The 23,538-nt window shown below is 50.3% G+C and overlaps 1 protein-coding gene across 10 annotated transcripts in view; it reads left to right on the forward strand.

The window, feature by feature from the left end:
* Nucleotides 1-23,538, forward strand: part of CLIP1 (CAP-Gly domain containing linker protein 1) — a 307,706-nt gene that overhangs the window by 214,272 nt on the left and 69,896 nt on the right. The gene's annotated exons all lie outside the window — the stretch shown is intronic.

Raw genomic sequence — 23,538 nt, forward strand, 5'->3', positions numbered from 1 at the left:
TACGTGTGTGTCGACATGTTTGACGAGGAAGGCTCGCTTAATGTGGAGGGGGGAGTGTTTGAATGTCAGGTCGCCGTCGGCAACGCCGACACCGGACTGGGTGGATATGCTGAATGTCTTAAATGCAAATGTGAATCTCCTGCATAAAAGGTTAGACAAGGCTGAGGCTAGGGATCAGTCAGGTAGCCAGACCGTGCCTGTCCCTGTGGCGCCAGGACCTACAGGGTCTCAAAAGCGCCCCATATCCCAGGTCGCTGACACAGATACCGACACAGATACTGACTCTAGTGTCGACTATGAGGATGCAAAATTACAGCCGAAGGTGGCAAAGGGTATTCGATACATGATTATTGCCATAAAAGAGGTTTTGCATATCACTGAGGAACCCCCGGTCCCTGACACGAGGGTTCACATGTATAAAGGGAAAAAGCCTGAGGTCACGTTTCCGTCCTCATTTGAGCTAAGCGAATTGTGCGAAAAGGCTTGGGAGTCTTCGGATAGGAGACTACATGTTCCCAAAAGGATTCTTATGGCGTATCCTTTTCCACAGAAGGATAGGATACGATGGGAATCTTCGCCTAAAGTAGACAAGGCACTGACGCGCTTATCCAAGAAGGTGGCACTGCCTTCTCCGGATACTGCTTCCCTCAAGGATCCTGCTGATCGCAGGCAGGAAATTACCATGAAGCACATTTACACTCATTCAGGTACTATTGTTAGACCGGCTATGGCGTCGGCCTGGGTTTGTAGTGATGTTGTGGCATGGGCAGATTCCTTATCTACGGAGATTGACACCTTAGATAGGGATGCCATTTTAATGACCATAGAGCATATCAGAGATGCTGCCTTGTATATGAGAGATGCTCAAAGAGACATTTGTTTATTAAGCTCCAGAATAAACGCTATGTCTATTTCTGCTAGGCGGCTCTTGTGGACCCGACAGTGGACGGGAGACGCCAACTCAAAGCGGCGTATGGAGTCATTGCCTTACAAGGGGGAGGAGTTGTTTGGAGAAGGCCTCTCGGACCTTGTTTCTACTGCTACGGCCGGTAAATCGAATTTTTTACCTTATGTTCCCCCGCAGCATGCTAAGAAGGTACCGCATTATCAAATGCAGTCCTTTCGTTCCAATAAAAGCAAGAAGGTACGAGGATCGTCCTTTGTTGCCAGAGGTAAAGGCAAGGGAAAAAAGCTGCACTTGGCTAGTTCCCAAGAGCAGAAGTCCTCCCCTACTTCCGCAAAGTCCACCGCATGATGCTGGGGCTTTCCGGGGGGGGGGGGGTCAGATCAAGTGGGGGCACGTCTTCGTCTTTTCAGCCACGTCTGGGTTCTCTTACAGGTGAATCCCTGGGCAATAGAGATTGTTTCCCAGGGATACAGACTGGAATTCGAAGACATGCCTCCTCGCCGGTTTTTCAAATCGGCTCTGCCGGCTTCCCCGTCGGAGAGGGAGCTGGTGTTAGCTGCAATTCACAAATTGTACATTCAACAGGTGATAGTCGAAGTTCCTCATCTCCAGCAAGGAGAGGGTTATTATTCATCCCTGTTTGTGGTACCGAAACCGGACGGTTCAGTCAGACCCATTTTAAATCTGAAATCCCTGAACCTGTACTTGAAGAGGTTCAAGTTCAAAATAGAATCGCTCAGAGCGGCCATCGCCAGCCTGGAGGGAGGGGATTGGATGGTGTCCCTGGACATAAAGGATGCGTACCTTCATGTTCCGATTTTCCCTCCTCACCAGGCGTTCCTGAGATTTGCAGTACAGGACTGTCACTACCAATTTCAGACGTTGCCGTTTGGTCTTTCCACGGCCCCGAGAATTTTCACCAAGGTAATGGCGGAAATGATGGTGCTCCTGCGCAGGCAGGGCGTCACAATTATCCCGTACTTGGACGATCTCCTCATAAAGGCGAGATCTCTGGAGAAGTTGCTGGACAGCGTGTCTCTGTCCGTGAAGACGTTGCAGAGGCACGGCTGGAGGACTTGGTATCCGGATCTGCAAGAGTTGCTCACAGAAGATCCGTGGCCTCTTCCTCTAAGGCAGGACCTGCTGCAGCAGGGGCCCTGTCTGTTCCAAGACTTACCGAGGCTGCGTTTGACGGCATGGCGGTTGAACGCCGGATCGTAGCGGAAAAAGGGATTCCGGAGGAGGTCATTCCTACCCTGATCAAGGCTAGGAAGGACGTGACGTCGAAACATTATCACCGTATATGGCGAAAATATGTTTCTTGGTGTGAGGCCAGAGCTGCTCCTACGGAGGAGTTCCAATTGGGCCGTCTGCTTCACTTCCTTCAAACGGGAGTGAATTTGGGCCTAAAATTAGGGTCCATAAAGGTTCAAATTTCGGCCTTATCCATTTTCTTTCAAAGAGAATTGGCTTCTCTTCCTGAAGTACAGACTTTTGTGAAGGGCGTGCTGCATATTCAGCCTCCCTTTGTACCTCCGGTGGCGCCTTGGGACCTTAACGTGGTATTAAGTTTCCTCAAGTCACCTTGGTTTGAACCACTCAAAACAGTGGAGTTGAAATACCTCACTTGGAAAGTGGTCATGTTGTTGGCCTTAGCTTCTGCAAGGCGGGTTTCGGAATTGGCGGCTTTATCATATAAAAGCCCATACCTGATTTTTCACGTAGATAGGGCAGAGTTGAGGACTCGTCCTCAATTTCTGCCCAAGGTGGTCTCATGTTTTCATATGAACCAACCTATTGTCGTGCCTGTGGCTACACTGGACTTGGAGGATTCCGAGTCCCTGGATGTGGTCAGGGCTTTGAAGATTTATGTGACCAGAACAGCTAGGATCAGGAAGACCGACGCTCTGTTTGTTCTGTATGCGGCCAACAAGGTTGGCGCTCCTGCTTCAAAGCAGACTATTGCTCGCTGGATCTGCAACACGATTCAGCAGGCGCATTCTTCGGCAGGATTGCCATTGCCTAAATCGGTTAAGGCCCATTCCACTAGGAAGGTGGGCTCTTCTTGGGCGGCTGCCCGAGGGGTCTCGGCACTACAACTGTGCCGAGCTGCTACTTGGTCGGGGTCAAACACCTTTGCAAAGTTCTATAAGTTTAATACCCTGGCTGAGGAGGACCTCCTGTTTGCTCAATTGGTGCTGCAGAGTCATCCGCACTCTCCCGCCCGTTTGGGAGCTTTGGTATAATCCCCATGGTCCTTTCGGAGTCCCCAGCATCCTCTAGGACGTTAGAGAAAATAAGATTTTACTTACCGGTAGATCTTTTTCTCGTAGTCCGTAGAGGATGCTGGGCGCCCGTCCCAAGTGCGGACTTCTTCTGCAAGACTTGTCTATAGTTATTGCTTACATAAGGGTTATGTTATAGTTGATCGGGTTTGAACCGAGGCTATGTTATTGTTCATACTGTTAACTGGGTAGTTTATCACAAGTTATACAGTGTGATTGGTGTGGCTGGTATGAATCTTGCCCTTAGATTTACAAAAATCCTTTCCTCGTACTGTTCATCTCCTCTGGGCACAGTTTCTCTAACTGAGGTCTGGAGGAGGGACATATAGGGAGGAGCCAGTGCACACCCAGAATCCAAAGCTTTCTTAAAGTGCCCCATCTCCTGCGGAGCCCGTCTATTCCCCATGGTCCTTACGGAGTCCCCAGCATCCTCTACGGACTACGAGAAGTAGATTTACCGGTAAGTAAAATCTTATTTTCTGTTTAGTCTTGCTGGCCACTCTCACTGTGCAAATAGAAGAGCAACACCAATATCACAAAACATGTGTCCCCCAGCAGATTATATGTGGAAGATGGGGAAGTATTCATTGCACAGGAAACTGTACTAAGGATGCCAGAGCTTTACATGTAGTTTGATAAGAAAGTTGGGGATCAGAGGCAGATGCAAAGCTGCAAATAGTTCACTCATTAAATAAAATCATCATTAGATATTATTTCTGCTGCGGGGTACACTGGGCTCCACAGGGAATGACATTGGGATGTAGAGTAGGATCTTGATCTGAGGCACCAACAGGCTAAAAGCTTTGACCTTCTTCCCAGAATGCATAGCGCCGCCTCCTCTATAACCCCGCCTCTGTGCACAGGAGCTCAGTTTTGTAGTTGGTGCCGTGCAGGCATACAACAGGTGGGCTGCTCCAGCAGCCCTCAGAAGAGCTTTTTTAGTGAAAAATTAAGACTTCAAGGGCTGCAGCAGAGACACTGTGAGTGTTAGATGTCACGCAGACATCTCCTGCTGCAGCTCCATCACCTTCCGCAGAGGCGCTGTATACTCCCGCGCCCTGGTTGCCGGGTACTTACAGTGGAGGCTCCGGTTTTCTTCAGTCAGGCACACACACCACCGCAGCTCTCCAGGATCGCGTGGCTGCATTCAGGGAGGAGGTAAGTGTGTGTCCCAGGCGGGACCCGCTGTAAACAGCGATCCGGCGCGGCCGGTGGGAGGCAGGCCGCGCGCGCTGGCGTGGACACTGTGGCAGTATAGGGACCCCACAAGACCACCAGGGCAAGGGCACAGGACGGATTCTCTCAAAAATACGTTTACTAAGGCCCAGAGTACCCGGTGGTGAAGTCCAGCAAGGGGATAAGGCTCTGACCTGTAGCCCCAGCCCCAGGGCGCCATTTAGAGTAAATGTTCCCGCCCTGGAGCTGCATATCTCTCTCTCCCTCACTCCCTGTCAGCGTTTGGGTGCCATTAGGTCAAGCAGAGCTGATTCTGGGACTGTTTGGGCAAATCCTCCTCTGTAAAGCCGCCTGCATGTCAGCGCTGTGCATGTTACAGGACACTTAAGTATTCTACATGTCTGTTGACAGTGTTAGGTAAGAAAAAGTGCATTTAGGGGGTAATTCCAAGTTGATCGCAGCAGGACATTTTTTAGCAGTTGGACAAAACCATGTGCACTGCAGGGGTGGCAGATATAACGTGCAGAGAGAGAGAGATTTGGGTGTGGTGAGTTCAATCTGCAATCTAAATTGCAGTGTGAAAATAAAGCAGTCAGTATTTACCCTGCACAGAAACAAAATAACCCACCCAAATCTAACTCTCTCTGCACATGTTATATCTGCCTGCAGTGCACATGGTTTTGCCCAACTACTAAAAAATTTCCTGCTGCGATCAACTTGGAATTACCCCCTTAGTCAGGGTTATTTAGTACAAGTACCCTGTTATATACATCCAGTCTTTACTGTGCATTGTTATATTTATTGAGTGTATAGCTATACTTAGTATTACTCTTTATTGCGAGTTCAGTGCAGTTTTATTGCATGTCATAATTTCTGCATTGTACAATGTGACTATGTGTGTATGCAAATAGCTGCTATGTGACCTCCATTTCGTATATCTCACTCAGATTGCTATCCCTATATTCTGTAATCTGAGGGGGCTGAGTGCGTCAGGATTATTACTTAATATAGGTGTTTCACAAGATATACTTATTGTGTATTTTTCTCTGTGATTCTTAGTCACCATATACCTCTGGAACTCTCTGTTTGTATTACACAGGGGGTTCTTGTCAGGTGTTGTGCTGTTGATATTGTACTGGGTTGCCTTGAATTGAGCTTTCAGACATGTCAGCTACAAGAGGCGACGGAGCTGGGGCTGATCCCACATTGCGTGGTGGTGACGCTGCAGACGCATTAGAGGAAAACATTGCAGCAGAGGGTTCAGGTTCTGGGGATTCCCTACCCCCCAGTGGGACTGTAGCAACGGGGGTGCATAATGACCCACCTTGGGCTACTTTTCTCCACGTTATTGAATACGCTAGTAACTAGACTTACGCCCCCTATGGGAACTCCTGTGCCAGTGCAACTGCTTATAGTCCCTGCGGTTAATCCGCCATGGGCAGATCAACTGTCCACTCAGTTACAGCAATTGAACCAGTCGTTGACTAAACCGAAATCTCACCCTCGCCCGCCTAAGACCTAGGGGTCCTCTAAGCGGGCTATTACTTCCTCACAATCCACCAACGTCCCAGACCCCTCGTCTGATGATGATGATGGCGTATATACTGACCCCACAGACATTGATACTGATAATTCTGATGGGGTCACCTGTTTCACAGGTGGATGTTCCTGACTTGTTGGAGGCTATCAGGATGATTCTTCAAATTACTGATGACCCAGAACCTGAAACTGCGTCTAAAAAACCGGACATATTTAAACGTCAGGCAGTGGTTAAACAAGTTTTACCTCACTTTGACCATTTAGTTGACATACGTCAGGAATCCTGGGAAAATCCAGTAAAGAAATTCACGCCTCACAAGAAGATGCTGGCTCGCTATCCCCTTACGGTGGAGCTAAGTAAAAATTGGGAGACACCCCGGCCAGTGGATTCGCAAGTGGCGCGGCTGGTGGTATCCTCAGCTCTGCCTGTTACTACAGTCACGTCTCTGAAAGAACCGACGGATAAGCGTGTGGAGGGTTGTTTAAAGGCAATCTACACCTTAGCAAGTGGTGCGCATCGGCCCACCATTGCAGCGACTTGGGCTGCAGAGGCTATTGAAGCGTGGGCTCAGGAGTTGGAAGCTGAGCTGCCTTCCAACGCTTCTGATCATGCTAGACAATGTCTTTCGTATATCGTCACTGCTTCTCATTACATTAAGGAGGTGGCTTCTGATGCCGGTTTTCTGGCGGCCAAGGCTTCTACTACGTCCATTTTGGCTCGCTGGATTCTCTGGTTACGGTCCTGGTCTGTAGATCTGGACTCTAAGAAAACCCTGGAGGTACTCCTTTTAAGGGAGACATTCTTTTCGGAGAAGACCTTAACAAGATAGTGGCTGACTTAGCCTCTGCTAAAACAGCTTGTCTACCTAGTACTGCTCCTTCGGTACTGAAGGCTGAGTACTTCCTTTCGCTCCTTTCTCTGACGTCCTAGTGGATGCTGGGTACTCCGTAAGGACCATGGGGAATAGACGGGCTCCGCAGGAGACTGGGCACTTCTTTAAAGAAAAGATTAGGTACTACATCTGGTGTGCACTGGCTCCTCCCTCTATGCCCCTCCTCCAGACCTCAGTTAGAATCTGTGCCCGGCCTGAGCTGGATGCACTTAGTGGGCTCTCCTGAGTTCACTATAAAGAAAAGTATTTGTTAGGTTTTTTATTTTCAGTGAGATCTGCTGGCAACAGACTCACTGCTACGTGGGACTTAGGGGAGAGAAGCAAACCTACCTGCTTGCAGCTAGCTTGTGCTTCTAGGCTACTGGACGCCATTAGCTCCAGAGGGATCGAACACAGGCCCGACCTCGATCGTCCGTTCCCAGAGCCGCGCCGCCGTCCCCCTTGCAGAGCCAGAAGACGGAAGAAACCGGAGAAAATCGGCGGCTGAAGACTCCAGTCTTAAATAAGCCATTGCTCCCACAGCACACCACACGCTCCGGTCACTGGTGGGTGCAGGGCGCTGGGGGGGGGGGGCGCCCTGGGCTGCAATTAGTATACCTTTTGGCACAAAAAAGCACATAATACAGTGTATAACACTGTATATGTGCAGAAACCCCCGCCATTAACGTTATAAAAAGCGGGAGAAGCCCGCCGCTGAAGGGGCGGGGCTATCTTTCTCAGCACAGCCAGCGCCATTTTCTCTTCACAGCTCCGCTGGAAGGACGCTCCCCAGGCTCTCCCCTGCAGTATACACTACAGAAAGGGTAAAAAAGAGAGGGGGGGGCACATAAATTTAGGCGCAAATTGTGATATAAGCAGCTATAGGGGGAAAATTCACTTTGTGTATAGTGTATATCCCCCTGTTATATAGCGCTCTGGTGTGTGCTGGCATACTCTCTCTCTGTCTCCCCAAAGGACTTTGTGGGGTCCTGTCCTCAGTCAGAGCATTCCCTGTGTGTGTGCGGTGTGTCGGTACGGCTGTGTCGACATGTTTGATGAGGACGCTTACGTGGAGGCGGAGCAGGTGCTGATAAGTGTGATGTCGCCCCCTGCGGGGCCGACACCTGAGTGGATGGATATGTGGAAGGTATTAACCGACAGTGTCAACTCCTTGCATAAAAGGTTCGATGACGCAGCTTTGGGACAGCCGGCATCTCAGCCCGCGCCTGCCCAGGCATCTCAGAGGCCGTCAGGGTCTCAAAAACGCCCGCTGCCTCAGATGGCAGACACAGATGTCGACACGGAGTCTGACTCCAGTGTCGACGAGGATGAGACAAATGTACAATCCACTAGGGCCATCCGATGCATGATTACGGCAATGAAAAATGTGTTGCACATTTCTGACATTAACCCGGTTACCACAAAAAAGGGTATTATGTTTGGGGAGAAAAAGCAGCCAGTGACTTTTCCCCCATCTGATGAGTTAAATGAATTGTGTGAAGAAGTGTGGGGTTCCCCAGATAAGAAACTAGTAATTTCTAAGCGGTTACTAATGGCGTACCCTTTCCCGCCAACGGATAAGTTACGCTGGGAGACATCCCCTAAGGTGGACAAGGCGCTCACACGCTTATCAAAAAAGGTGGCACTGCCTTCTCAGGATACGGCCGCCTTAAAGGAGCCTGCAGATAGAAAGCAGGAGGCTATCCTGAAGTCTGTGTATACACACTCAGGTACTATACTGAGACCTGCTATTGCTTCAGCATGGATGTGTAGTGCTGCAGCAGCGTGGTCTGATTCCCTGTCTGATAACATTGATTCCCTTGACAGGGACACTATATTGCTAACCATAGAGCATATTAAAGACGTAGTCTTATATATGAGAGATGCACAGAGGGACATTTGCCGGCTGGCATCTAGAATTAATGCAATGTCCATTTCTGCCCGGAGAGTATTATGGACTCGGCAGTGGACAGGTGATGCTGATTCTAAAAGGCACATGGAAATTTTGCCTTATAAGGGTGAGGAATTGTTTGGGGACGGTCTTTCGGACCTCGTATCCACAGCAACAGCTGGGAAGTCGACTTTTTTACCTCAGGTTCCCTCACAGCCTAAGAAAGCACCGTATTATCAAGTACAGTCCTTTCGGCCTCAGAAAGGCAAGCGGGTTAGAGGCACGTCCTTTCTGCCCAGAGGCAGGGGTAGAGGGAAAAAGCTGCACCATACAGCCTGTTCCCAAGAACAAAAATCCTCCCCTGCTTCCACTAAGTCCACCGCATGACGCTGGGGCTCCATATGTGGAGCCAGGTGCGGTGGGGGCCCATCTCCGGAACTTCAGCGACCAGTGGGTTCGCTCACAGGTGGATCTCTGGGTTCTACAAGTGGTCTCTCAGGGATACAAGCTGGAGTTCGAGACGTCTCCCCCTCGCCGTTACCTCAAATCAGCCTTGCCAGCTACTCCCCAGGACAGGGAGGTAGTACTGGCGGCAATTCACAAGCTGTACCTCCAGCAGGTGATAATCAAAGTTCCCCTCCTTCAACAGGGACGGGGTTACTATTCCACAATGTTTGTGGTACCGAAACCAGACGGTTCGGTGAGACCCATTCTAAATTTGAAATCCTTGAACACTTATATAAGGAAGTTCAAGTTCAAAATGGAATCGCTCAGGGCGGTTATTGCAAGCCTGGAAGAGGGGGATTACATGGTATCACTGGACATTAAGGATGCTTACCTACATGTCCCCATTTACCCACCTCACCAGGTGTACCTCCGTTTTGTGGTACAGGACTGCCATTACCAATTCCAGACGTTGCCGTTTGGTCTGTCCACGGCACCGAGGGTATTTACCAAAGTAATGGCCGAAATGATGATACTCCTTCGAAAGAAGGGAGTTATAATTATCCCGTACTTGGACGATCTACTTATAAAGGCGAGGTCCATGGAGCAGTTGTTGGTCGGAGTAGCACTATCTCAGGAAGTGCTACAACAGCACGGCTGGATTCTGAATATCCCAAAGTCGCAGCTGGTTCCTACGACGCGTCTGCTGTTCCTGGGTATGATTCTGGTCACAGAACAGAAGAAAGTGTTTCTCCCGGAGGAGAAGGCCAAGGAGTTGTCATCTCTGGTCAGAGACCTCCTGAAACCAAAACAGGTGTCGGTGCATCACTGCACGCGAGTCCTGGGAAAGATGGTAGCTTCTTACGAGGCAATTCCATTCGGCAGGTTCCATGCAAGGATCTTTCAGTGGGATCTGTTAGACAAGTGGTCCGGATCGCATCTTCAGATGCATCGGCTGATCACCCTGTCCCCGAGGGCCAGGGTGTCTCTGCTGTGGTGGCTGCAGAGTGCTCATCTTCTCGAGGGCCGCAGATTCGGCATACAGGACTGGGTCCTGGTGACCACGGATGCAAGCCTCCGAGGTTGGGGTGCAGTCACTCAGGGAAGAAACTTCCAAGGACAATGGTCGAGTCAGGAGGCTTCCCTACACATAAATATTCTGGAACTAAGGGCCATTTACAATGCCCTAAGTCAGGCAAAACCCCTGCTTCAAAACCAGCCGGTGCTGATTCAGTCAGACAACATCACGGCGGTCGCCCATGTAAACCGACAGGGCGGCACAAGAAGCAGGATGGCGATGGCAGAAGCCACAAGGATTCTCCGATGGGCGGAAAATCACGTGATAGCACTGTCAGCAGTGTTCATTCCGGGAGTGGACAACTGGGAAGCAGACTTCCTCAGCAGGCACGACCTCCACCCGGGAGAGTGGGGACTTCATCCAGAAGTCTTCCAGCTGATTGTAAATCGTTGGGAAAGGCCACAGGTGGACAGGTGGCCTCAACAAAAAGCTAAAAAGATATTGCGCCAGGTCAAGGGACTCTCAGGCGATAGCTGTGGACGCTCTAGTGACACCGTGGGTGTACCAGACGGTTTATGTGTTCCCTCCTCTTCCTCTCATACCAAAGGTACTGAGGATAATAAGAAAGAGAGGAGTAAGAACTATACTCATCGTTCCGGATTGGCCAAGAAGGACTTGGTACCCGGAACTACAAGAAATGATCTCAGAGGACCCTTGGCCTCTGCCGCTCCGACAGGACCTGTTACAGCAGGGGCCCTGTCTGTTCCAAGACTTACTGCGGCTGCGTTTGACGGCATGGCGGTTGAACGCCGGATCCTGATGGAAAGGGCATTCCGGTTGAAGTCATTCCTACGCTGATAAAAGCTAGGAAGGATGTGACAGCAAAACATTATCACCGCAAATGGCGAAAATATGTTGCTTGGTGTGAGGCTATGAAGGCCCCAACAGAAGAATTTCAGCTGGGTCGATTTCTGCACTTCCTACAGTCAGGAGTGACTATGGGCCTAAAATTGGGATTCATTAAAGTCCAGATTTCGGCCCTGTCTATTTTCTTTCAAAAAGAACTGGCTTCACTGCCTGAAGTTCAGACGTTTGTTAAGGGAGTGCTGCATATTCAGCCCCCTTTTGTGCCTCCAGTGGCACCTTGGGATCTCAACGTTGTGTTGGATTTCCTAAAATCACATTGGTTTGAGCCACTTCAGACCGTGGAGTTGAAATATCTCACGTGGAAAGTAGTCATGCTTTTGGCCTTGGCTTCGGCTAGGCGTGTGTCAGAATTGGCGGCTTTGTCATGTAAAAGCCCCTATCTGATTTTCCATATGGACAGGGCAGAATTGAGGACTCGTCCCCAATTTCTCCCTAAGGCGGTATCAGCGTTTCATTTGAACCAACCTATTGTGGTGCCTGCGGCTACTCGGGACTTGGAGGCTTCCAAGTTGCTGGATGTAGTCCAGGCCCTGAAAATCTATGTTTCCAGGACGGCTAGAGTCAGAAAAACTGACTCGCTGTTTATCCTGCATGCACCCAACAAGCTGGGTGCTCCTGCTTCTAAGCAGACTATTGCTCGCTGGATCTGTAGCACGATTCAACTTGCACATTCTGCGGCTGGACTGCCGCATCCTAAATCAGTCAAAGCCCATTCCACGAGGAAGGTGGGCTCTTCTTGGGCGGCTGCCCGAGGGGTCTCGGCTTTACAACTTTGCCGAGCTGCTACCTGGTCGGGATCAAACACGTTTGCAAAATTCTACAAGTTTGATACCCTGGCTGAGGAGGAGCTTGAGTTTGCTCATTCGGTGCTGCAGAGTCATCCGCACTCTCCCGCCCGTTTGGGAGCTTTGGTATAATCCCCATGGTCCTTACGGAGTACCCAGCATCCACTAGGACGTCAGAGAAAATAAGATTTTACTCACCGGTAAATCTATTTCTCGTAGTCCGTAGTGGATGCTGGGAGCCCGTCCCAAGTGCGGAATTCTGCAATACTTGTATATAGTTATTGCTTAACTATAGGGTTTTTTGTTCTGAGCCTTCAGTTTAATGAGGCTCAGTTGTTGTTCATACTGTTAACTGGGTATAGTTATCACGAGTTGTACGGTGTGATTGGTGTGGCTGGTATGAGTCTTACCCTGGATTCCAAATCCTTTCCTTGTAATGTCAGCTCTTCCGGGCACAGTTTCCCTAACTGAGGTCTGGAGGAGGGGCATAGAGGGAGGAGCCAGTGCACACCAGATGTAGTACCTAATCTTTTCTTTAAAGAAGTGCCCAGTCTCCTGCGGAGCCCGTCTATTCCCCATGGTCCTTACGGAGTACCCAGCATCCACTACGGACTACGAGAAATAGATTTACCGGTGAGTAAAATCTTATTTCTCTGACGTCCTAGTGGATGCTGGGCACTCCGTAAGGACCATGGGGAATAGCGGCTCCGCAGGAGACTGGGCACAAAAGTAAAGCTTTAGGACTACCTGGTGTGCACTGGCTCCTCCCCCTATGACCCTCCTCCAAGCCTCAGTTAGTTAGATTTTTGTGCCCGGCCGAGAAGGGTGCACACTAGGGGCTCTCCTGAGCTTCTTAGTGAAAGTTTAGTTTTAGGTTTTTTATTTTCAGTGAGACCTGCTGGCAACAGGCTCACTGCATCGAAGGACTAAGGGGAGAAGAAGCGAACCTGCCTGCTTGCAGCCAGCTTGGGCTTCTTAGGCTACTGGACACCATTAGCTCCAGAGGGACCGAACACAGGCCCAGCCTCGGAGTCCGGTCCCAGAGCCGCGCCGCCGGCCCCCTTACAGAGCAAGAAGAGGTCCGGAAAAATCGGCGGCAGAAGACATCTGTCTTCAACAAGATAGCGCACAGCACTGCAGCTGTGCGCCATTGTTACTCAGGCACACTTCACACTTCGGTCACTGAGGGTGCAGGGCGCTAGGGGGGGGCGCCCTGAGCAGCAATGTAAACACCTTGGCTGGCGAAAATACACCACATATAACCCCCAGGGCTATATGGATGTATTTTAACCCCTGCCAGAACTCACCAAAAAGCGGGAGAAAAGGCCGCCGAGAAGGGGGCGGAGCCTATCTCCTCAGCACACGGGCGCCATTTTCCATCACAGCTCCGCTGGAAGGACGTCTCCCTGACTCTCCCCTGCAGTCCTGCACTACAGAAAAGGGTAAAAAAGAGAGGGGGGCACTAATTTGGCGCAGTTCTAATAATAACAGCAGCTATAAAGGGAAAAGCACGTTTTATAGTGGTATTCCTGTCTATATATAGCGCTCTGGTGTGTGCTGGCATACTCTTCCTCTGTCTCCCCAAAGGGCTAGTGGGGTCCTGTCCTCTATCAGAGCATTCCCTGTGTGTGTGCGGTGTGTCGGTACGATTGTGTCGACATGTTTGAGGAGGAAAATGAGATGGAGGCGGAGCAATTGCCTATTATAGAGTTGTCACCCCCTAGGGAGTCGACACCTGAGTGGCTGAGCTTATGGAAGGAATTGCGTGACAGTGTCAGTTCTTTACGAAAGACAGTTGACGACATGAGACAGCCGGCTACTCAGCTTGTGCCTGTCCAAGGGTCTCAAACGCCATCAGGGGCTTTAAAACGCCCGTTACCTCAAATGGCAGACACAGACACGGATACTGACTCCAGTGTCGATGATGAGGAGACAAACGTGACTTCCAGTAGGGCCACACGTTACATGATTGAAGCAATGAAAAATGTATTGCATATCTCTGATAATACAAGTACCACTAAAAAGGGTATTATGTTTGGTGAGAAAAAACTGCCTATAGTTTTTCCTGTATCCGAGGAATTAAATGAAGTGTGTGATGAGGCGTGGGTTTCCCCCGATAAAAAACTGATAATTCCTAAAAGGTTATTGGCATCATACCCTTTCCCGCCAGAGGATAGGGCACGTTGGGAAACACCCCCTAGGGTGGATAGAGCGCTCACACGCTTGTCAAAACAGGTAGCACTACCCTCTCCTGATACGGCCGCCCTAAAGGAACCAGCCGATAGAAAGCAGGAGAATATCCTAAAATGTATATACACTCACACGGGTGTTATACTGCGACCAGCAATCGCCTCAGCCTGGATGTGCAGTGCGGGCGTGGCGTGGTCGGATTCCCTGACTGAAAATATTGATACCCTAGATAGGGACAGTATATTACTGACTATAGAGCATTTGAAAGATGCATTTTTATATATGCGTGATGCACAGAGGGATATTTGCCGACTGGCATCAAGAGTTAGCGCGCTGTCCATTTCTGCAAGAAGAGGTTTATGGCCGCGGCAGTGGTCAGGTGATGCGGATTCTAAAAGGCACATGGAAGTATTGCCTTATAAGGGGGAGGAGTTATTTGGGGTAGGTCTATCAGACCTGGTAGCCACGGCAACTGCTGGAAAATCCACATTTTTACCCCAGGTAGTTTCTCAACCTAAGAAGACGCCGTATTATCAGGCGCAGTCCTTTCGGCCCCATAAGGGCAAGCGGGCAAAAGGCGCCTCATTTCTGCCCCGTGGCAGAGGGAGAGGAAAAAGGCTGCAGCAAACAGCCAGTTCCCAGGAACAAAAGCCCTCTCCCGCCTCCGCAAAGTCCTCAGCATGACGCTGGGGCTTTACAAGCGGACTCAGGCACGGTGGGGGCCCGTCTCAAGAAGTTCAGTGCGCAGTGGGCCCACTCGCAAGTGGACCCCTGGATCCTTCAGGTGGTATCTCAGGGGTACAAATTGGAATTCGAGACGTCTCCCCCTCGCCGTTTCCTAAAGTCTGCTTTACCGACGTCTCCCTCAGACAGGGAGGCAGTATTGCAAGCCATGCACAAGCTGTATTCCCAGCAGGTGATAATCAAGGTACCCCTCCTGCAACAGGGAAAGGGGTACTATTCCACACTATTTGTGGTACCGAAGCCGGACGGCTCGGTGAGACCAATTTTAAATTTAAAATCCTTGAACACTTACATACAAAGGTTCAAATTCAAGATGGAGTCACTCAGAGCAGTGATTGCAAACCTGGAAGAAGGGGACTATATGGTCTCTCTGGACATCAAAGATGCTTACCTACATGTCCCAATTTACCCTTCTCACCAAGGGTACCTCAGGTTTGTGGTACAGAACTGTCACTATCAGTTTCAGACGCTGCCGTTTGGATTGTCCACGGCACCCCGGGTCTTTACCAAGGTAATGGCCGAAATGATGATACTCCTTCGAAAGAAGGGAGTTTTAGTTATCCCTTACTTGGACGATCTCCTGATAAGGGCAAGATCCAGGGAACAGTTGGAAGTCGGGGTAGCACTATCTCAGATAGTGCTGCGGCAGCACGGTTGGATTCTCAATATTCCAAAATCGCAGCTGATCCCGACGACACGCCTTCTATTCCTAGGGATGATCTTGGACACAGTCCAGAAAAGGTGTTTCTCCCGGAGGAGAAAGCCAGGGAGTTATCCGAGCTAGTCAGAAATCTCCTAAAACCAGGCCAAGTCTCAGTGCATCAATGCACAAGGGTCCTGGGAAAGATGGTGGCTTCTTACGAAGCAATCCCATTCGGCAGATTCCACGCAAGAACCTTCCAGTGGGATCTGCTAGACAAGTGGTCCTGGTCGCATCTTCAGATGCATCAGCGGATAATCTTGTCACCAAGGACAAGGGTGTCTCTCCTGTGGTGGTTGCAGAGTGCTCATCTTCTAGAGGGCCGCAGATTTGGCATTCAGGACTGGGTCCTGGTGACCACGGATGCCAGCCTGAGAGGCTGGGGAGCAGTCACACAGGGAAGAAATTTCCAGGGCTTGTGGTCAAGCCTGGAGACATCACTTCACATAAATATCCTGGAGCTAAGGGCCATCTACAATGCTCTAAGCCTAGCAAGACCTCTGCTTCAAGGTCAGCCGGTGCTGATCCAGTCAGACAACATCACGGCAGTCGCCCACGTAAACAGACAGGGCGGCACAAGAAGCAGGAGGGCAATGGCAGAAGCTGCAAGGATTTTTCGCTGGGCGGAAAATCATGTGATAGCACTGTCAGCAGTGTTCATTCCGGGAGTGGACAACTGGGAAGCAGACTTCCTCAGCAGACACGACCTCCACCCGGGAGAGTGGGGACTTCACCCAGAAGTCTTCCACATGATTGTGAACCGTTGGGAAAAACCAAAGGTGGACATGATGGCGTCCCGCCTCAACAAAAAACTAGACAGGTATTGCGCCAGGTCAAGGGACCCTCAGGCAATAGCTGTGGACGCTCTGGTAACACCGTGGGTGTACCAGTCAGTGTATGTGTTCCCTCCTCTGCCTCTCATACCCAAGGTACTGAGAATCATAAGAAGGAGAGGAGTAAGGACTATACTCGTGGCTCCGGATTGGCCAAGAAGGACTTGGTACCCGGAACTTCAAGAGATGCTCACAGAGGAACCGTGGCCTCTACCTCTAAGAAGGGATCTGCTCCAGCAGGGACCCTGTCTGTTCCAAGACTTACCGCGGCTGCGTTTGACGGCATGGCGGTTGAACGCCGGATCCTGAAGGAAAAAGGCATTCCGGATGAAGTCATCCCTACCCTGATCAAAGCCAGGAAGGATGTAACCGCACAACATTATCACCGTATTTGGCGTAAATATGTTGCGTGGTGCGAGGCCAGGAAGGCCCCTACAGAGGAATTTCAACTGGGTCGTTTCCTGCATTTCCTGCAAACAGGACTGTCTATGGGCCTAAAATTAGGGTCCATTAAGGTTCAAATTTCGGCCCTGTCGATTTTCTTCCAGAAAGAACTGGCTTCAGTTCCTGAAGTTCAGACGTTTGTCAAGGGGGTACTGCATATACAACCTCCTTTTGTGCCTCCAGTGGCACCTTGGGATCTCAATGTAGTTTTGGGGTTCCTAAAATCACATTGGTTTGAACCACTCACCACTGTGGACTTAAAATATCTCACATGGAAAGTGGTAATGCTGTTGGCCCTGGCTTCAGCCAGGCGTGTCTCAGAATTGGCGGCTTTATCCTATAAAAGCCCTTACCTAATTTTTCATACGGACAGGGCAGAATTGTGGACTCGTCCTCAATTTCTCCCTAAGGTGGTTTCAGCGTTTCACCTGAACCAGCCTATTGTGGTACCTGCGGCTACTAGGGACTTGGAGGACTCCAAGTTGCTGGACGTAGTCAGGGCCCTGAAAATATATGTTTCCAGGACGGCTGGAGTCAGGAAATCTGACTCGCTGTTTATCCTGTATGCACCCAACAAGCTGGGTGCTCCTGCTTCTAAGCAGACTATTGCTCGTTGGATTTGTAGTACAATTCAGCTTGCACATTCTGTGGCAGGCCTGCCACAGCCAAAATCTGTGAAAGCCCATTCCACAAGGAAGGTGGGCTCATCTTGGGCGGCTGCCCGAGGGGTCTCGGCGTTACAACTTTGCCGAGCAGCTACTTGGTCAGGGGCAAACACGTTTGCTAAATTCTACAAATTTGATACCCTTGCTGAGGAGGACCTGGAGTTCTCTCATTCGGTGCTGCAGAGTCATCCGCACTCTCCCGTCCGTTTGGGAGCTTTGGTATAATCCCCATGGTCCTTACGGAGTTCCCAGCATCCACTAGGACGTCAGAGAAAATAAGAATTTACTTACCGATAATTCTATTTCTCGTAGTCCGTAGTGGATGCTGGGCGCCCATCCCAAGTGCGGATTGTCTGCAATACTTGTACATAGTTATTGTTACAAAAATCGGGTTATTATTGTTGTGAGCCATCTTTCCAGAGGCTCCTCTGTTATCATGCTGTTAACTGGGTTCAGATCACAGGTTATACGGTGTGATTGGTGTGGCTGGTATGAGTCTTACCCGGGATTCAAAATCCTTCCTTATTGTGTACGCTCGTCCGGGCACAGTATCCTAACTGAGGCTTGGAGGAAGGTCATAGGGGGAGGAGCCAGTGCACACCAGGTAGTCCTAAAGCTTTACTTTTGTGCCCAGTCCCCTGCGGAGCCGCTATTCCCCATGGTCCTTACGGAGTGCCCAGCATCCACTACGGACTACGAGAAATAGAATTAACGGTGAGTAAATTCTTATTTTTCGTCCTTCAGGGAAAGCAACGGGTCAGGCGTACCCGAAACAGGCTCGCACTTCCAAACCCAAGAAGCCCAAACCTAAATGGGCCTGGGCTGCCCATCAGCCTGCTTCCAAAACTGACAAGCATGCTGTATGACGGGGCAGGCCTCCCTCTGGGGGATCCCAGGGTGGGGGGCCGACTTCTAGGGTTTACCCAGGAATGGTTGAAGACCACTTCCGATGCCTGGGTACGGGAAGTCGTCACTTGAGATTATGCTGTATCCTTCAAGAATCGTCCCCCTCATCGATTTTGCCTAACAGGCGGCCCTTCGGATCAGGTGAAGGCAAAAACACTTCATTCGTTGGTACAGTCCCTCCTGGACACAGGTGTGGTAGTACAGGTGCCTCTGGCTCAGAGAGGCAAGGGGTACTATTCACCACTGTTCCTAGTCCCGAAACTGAATGGGTCCTCTCGGCCCATCCTCAACCTCAAGTCCTTGAACAAATTTGTGAAGGTCTCCAAGTTTTGTATGGAAACTCTTCGCTGTATTGTTCTGGCCTTGGAACCTGGGGATTATATGGTCTCCCTGGACATACAGGATGCTTACCTGCGACATTGCAATGGGAAAATGCATCAGCAGTACCTGAGGTTTGCAGGTGGCAACCTCCATTACCAGTTTCGGGTGTTACCTTTTCGTTTGACCACGGCTTCGCAAGTCTTCACCAAGGTCTTGGCGTTAATGATGGCTGTACTCCGCCGTCAAGGGGTCAGGATCCTGCCGTATCTGGACGACATGTTGATCCTGGCGAATTCCCCAGAAATTTTCCTACGCCATCTGCATCTGACGCTCCAGTTTCTGCAAGCCCACGGGTGGCTCATCAACTGGAAGAAATCTTCCCTGGTCCCTGCTCAGAGCATGGTGCACCTGGGGACGTTGTTGGACACTCACAACCAGCGGTTGTTCTGGTCTCCGAAGAAGGTCCTGAAACTTCAGGACAGGATTTGATGCTTCCTATCTCATCCGCAAGTGTCAATACATTCGGCGATGCAAGTGCTAGGTCTCATGGTGTCGAGTTTTGACATGGTGGAGTACGCTCAATTCCATTCCCGCCCTCTACAGAAATTGATTCTTGCCAAGTGGGACGGCCTGCCTCACCGGATCAGGTCTCACATGATCTCCTGGTCTCCGGAGGTCCGTCTGTCTCTGAGCTGGTAGCTTCAGGACCAACGATTGAGCAGGGGTCGTCCCTTCTGGATCTCCAACTGGGTCCTTCTGACGACGGATGCCAGTCTGAGAGGTTGGGGCGCGGTGTTGGAGCAACCCTCTCTTCAGGGTCGGTGGACCAGGGAGGAGTCTCTCCTCCCGATAAACATTCTGGAACTGCGGGTGGTGTTCAATTCTCTGAACTTGGCCTAGCATTTGATACAGAACAGACCTATTCAAGTACAATCGGAAAATGCCACCATATTGGCGTACATAAATCATCAAGGCGGCACTCGCAGCTGCATGGCAATGAGGGAAGTATCAAGAATTCTTCAGTGGGCAGAATGCCATCTGCCAGCCATATCGGCAGTTTTCATTCCGGTTGTCCTAAACTGGGAAGCGGACTTCCTCAATCGTCAGGACGTAAACGCTGGAGAGTGGAGCCTCCATCCAGAAGTATTTCAACTCCTAGTGCACAAGTGGGGCCTCCCAGTTGTGTACCTGATGGCGTCTTGACACAATCACAAGGTTCCGGTCTTCGGAGCGAGGACAAGGGATCCTCAAGCAGCGTTCCTGGACGCACTGGCAATTCCATGGAACTTTCGGCTGCCATACGTGTTCCCTACGGTGTCACTCCTGCCCATAGTAATAAGGAAGTTCAAGCAAGAAGGAGGAATCCTACTTCTGATCGTTCCAGCACTGTTTCTTAGACCTTCAGGGTCTATCGTTAGGGTCCTCTTCTGCTTCCACAACGACCAGACCTCCTCGTTCAGGGCCCTTGTGTCTACCACGATTTGGCCCGGCTGGCTTTGACGGCGTGTCTCTTGAAGCTTCCGTCTTGAGGTCCAAAGGATTTTCTGAGGCATCCATTCAAACTATGTTGAAGGCCCGGAAACTGGCTTCTGCTCGTATTTATCATAGTGTCTGGAATTCTTACTTTGCTTGGTGCGCCACTAACAATCATGACGCTTACAAGTTTAGTACGGCCAAGGTTTTGGCCTTTCTACAACAGGGCCTCGACTTGGGCCTTCGTTTGGCCTCCATCAAGTTTCATATTTCTGCCTTGTCGGTTTGGTTCCAGAGAAAAATTGCGACTTTACCTGATGTTCATACGTTCACTCAGGGTGTGTTACAGATTCAACCTCCTTATGTCCCGCCTGTGGCTCCTTGGGACTTGTCGGTTGTTCTGGAGGCGTTTCTAGAGTCTCTGTTTGAGCCTCTTGAATCTGCAGAACTTAAGTGGCTTTCTCTTAAGGTATTGTTTCTGCTGGATATTGCCTCTGCTAGACGGGTGTCTGATCTGGGTGCCTTGTCTTGTAGGTCCCCATATCTGATTTTTCATTGTGACCGGGCGGGTCTTAGGACATGTCCCGGGTACTTACCTAAGGTGGTGTCGTCCTTCCACCTTAATCAGGAGATCGTGGTTTCGGCCTTTGCCTCTCCGCTCTTTGGGAGACAATTCAGGTCTTTGGATGTGGTACGGGCTCTCCGTATCTATGTGAAGAGAACTGCATCCCTTCGGAAGTCTGATTCTCTCTTTGTACTGTTTGTTTTTTATAAACGTGGCTGGCCTGCTCACAAGCAGTCCCTGGCCAGATGGATTAGAATGGTAATTGCACATGCTTATGTACAGGTTGGCCTTCCAGCACCTGCTACCATCAAGGCCCATTCTACTCGGTCTGTTGGACCTTCTTGGTCGGCCCGCCGTGGTGCGACCCTTGAACAATTGTGCAAGGCGGCTACGTGGTCCTCTTTGAACACGTTCATAAGGTTCTATGCCTTCGATACTTCCGCCTCCCAGGATGCTTCCTATGGACGCCGGGTTATTGTGGCCGCTACAGTGCGTCCCCTCCCATGAGGAACTGCTTTAGGACATCCCCAATGTCATCCCCTGTGGAGCCCAGTGTACCCCGCAGCAGAAAACAAGATTTATGGTAAGAACTTACCCTTATTAAATCTCTTTCTGCGAGGTACACTGGGTTCCACAGGGCGCCCACCCTGATGCACTTAACTTCTTTGGGTTGTTATGGCATTAGCTGCTGACACTTTCTCCTGTCTTGAGAATGGGGTGTATTTGGCTACTAACTGTTGTCGTCTTTTACCTGCTACTGCATTGGACTGGTTTACAAAAACTGAGCTCCTGTGCACGGAGGCGGGGTTATAGAGTAGGCGGCGCTATGCATTCTGTGAAGAAGGTCAAAGCTTTTAGCCTGTTGGTGCCTCGGATTAAGATCATACTCTACACCCCAATGTCATTCCCTGTGGAGCCCAGTGTACCTCGCAGAAAGAGATTTAACAACGGTAAGTTCTTACCATAAATCTCGTTTTATTTATACCACCTATATATCGAAAGAAACAGACCGTTTATTAGCCCTTTTCAATGTCTGATATACCCAGTTTACTTTATTTTTATTTTTCTCTTACGTCCTAGTGGATACTGGGGTTCTGTACTTTAGTACCATGAGGTATAGATTGGGTCCACTGGAGCCTGGCATCTTAAAACCTTTAGAGGCTATAGAGATGGTGTCTCAGGGATAAAAGCTGGAATTCGAAGAGATGCCCCCTCACCGTTACCTCAAATCGGCCCTGCCAGCTTCCCCCTTAGAGAGGGAAATAGTGTTAGCTGCAATTCACAAATTGTATCTTCAGCAGGTGGTGGTAAAGGTTCCCCTCCTTCAACAGGGAAGGGGTTACTATTCGACCATGTTTGTGGTACCGAAACCGGACGGTTCGGTCAGACCCATATTGAATTTAAAATCCCTGAACATATACCTGAAAAGGTTCAAGTTCAAGATGGAATCGCTCAGAGCGGTCATTGCAAGCCTGGAAGGGGGGGATTTTATGGTGTCTCTGGACATAAAGGATGCTTACCTTCATGTCCCCATTTATCCACCTCATCAGGAGTACCTCAGATTTGTGGTACAGGATTGTCATTACCAATTCCAGACGTTGCCGTTTGGTCTCTCCACGGCACCGAGAATAATTACCAAGGTAATGGCGGAAATGATGGTGCTCCTGCGACGGCAAGGAGTCACAATTATCCCATACTTGGACGATCTCCTCATAAAGGCGAGGTCCAGAGAGCAGTTGCTGATCAGCGTGGCACGCTCTCGGGAAGTGTTACAACAACACGGCTGGATTCTAAATATTCCAAAGTCGCAGTTGATTCCTACGACTCGTCTGCCCTTCCTGGGCATGATTCTGGACACAGGCCAGAAGAGGGGTTATCTCCCGATGGAGAAGGCTCAGGAGCTCATGACACTGGTCAGAGACCTATTAAAACCAAAACAGGTGTCGGTGCATCACTGCACGCGAGTCCTGGGAAAGATGGTGGCATCATACGAGGCCATTCCCTTCGGCAGGTTCCATGCGAGGACCTTTCAATGGGATCTGTTGGACAAGTGGTCCGGATCACATCTACAAATGCATCGGCTGATCACCCTGTCCCCCAGGGCCAGGGTGTGTCTCCTGTGGTGGCTGCAGAGTGCTCACCTTCTCGAGGGCCGCAGATTCGGCATTCAGGACTGGGTCCTGGTGACCACGGACGCAAGCCTCAGAGGGTGGGGAGCAGTCACACAGGGAAGAAATTTCCAAGGTCTGTGGTCAAGTCAGGAGACTTGCCTTCACATCAACATCCTGGAACTAAGGGCCATATACAACGCCCTACGTCAAGCGGAGACCCTGCTTCGCGACCGATCGTGCTGATTCAGTCAGACAACATCACCGCAGTGGCTCATGTAAACCGCCAAGGCGGCACAAGGAGCAGGGTGGCGATGGCGGAAGCCACCAGAATTCTTCGCTGGGCGGAGAATCACGTATGAGCACTGTCAGCAGTGTTCATTCCGGGAGTGGACAACTGGGAAGCAGACTTCCTCAGCAGGCACGACCTCCACCCGGGAGAGTGGGGACTTCATCAAGAAGTCTTCACGCAGATTGCAAGTCGGTGGGAACTGCCACAAGTAGACATGATGGCGTCCCGCCTCAACAAAAAGCTACAGAGGTATTGCGCCAGGTCAAGAGACCCTCAGGCGATAGCTGTAGACGCACTACTGACACCGTGGGTGTTCCAGTCGGTCTATGTATTTCCTCCTCTTCCTCTCATACCCAAGGTGCTGAGAATCATAAGAAGAGGAGTGAGAACAATACTCATTGTTCCGGATTGGCCAAGAAGGACTTGGTATCCAGAGCTGCAAGAAATGCTCAC

The sequence above is a fragment of the Pseudophryne corroboree genome, chromosome 1 (genome assembly GCF_028390025.1).
Source record: "Pseudophryne corroboree isolate aPseCor3 chromosome 1, aPseCor3.hap2, whole genome shotgun sequence".
Taxonomy (NCBI): Eukaryota; Metazoa; Chordata; class Amphibia; order Anura; family Myobatrachidae; genus Pseudophryne; species Pseudophryne corroboree.